We start from the raw sequence: 301 nt of genomic DNA on the forward strand, positions 1-301 counted from the left end.
GCTGAGCCTCAGGCTGCAATGAACAGTGTGTGATGTTTTTTAATTATTTTTTTTTTTAAGTCTCCTTGACATATATATTCAAAGTCATTAAAAAGCCTGATAGTGTGCTGGCCTGGATTTCCAGGTCAAAGCAAAAGTAAGGAAGCAGAATGTGTTCTGTTGACTTGTGGATGGTCTTGCCTTGGGGATTGAGGTATAATATTATCAAAGCAGTATTTTTAGAGGTGCTCCTTTTACAGCTTCAGAGTTTGGACAGAGTTCTGAAAACGGAGGAGCGTATATAGAGAAAAGCAAACAGACG

Source organism: Oncorhynchus clarkii, chromosome 1, assembly GCF_045791955.1.
Source record: "Oncorhynchus clarkii lewisi isolate Uvic-CL-2024 chromosome 1, UVic_Ocla_1.0, whole genome shotgun sequence".
Lineage (NCBI taxonomy): Eukaryota > Metazoa > Chordata > Actinopteri > Salmoniformes > Salmonidae > Oncorhynchus > Oncorhynchus clarkii.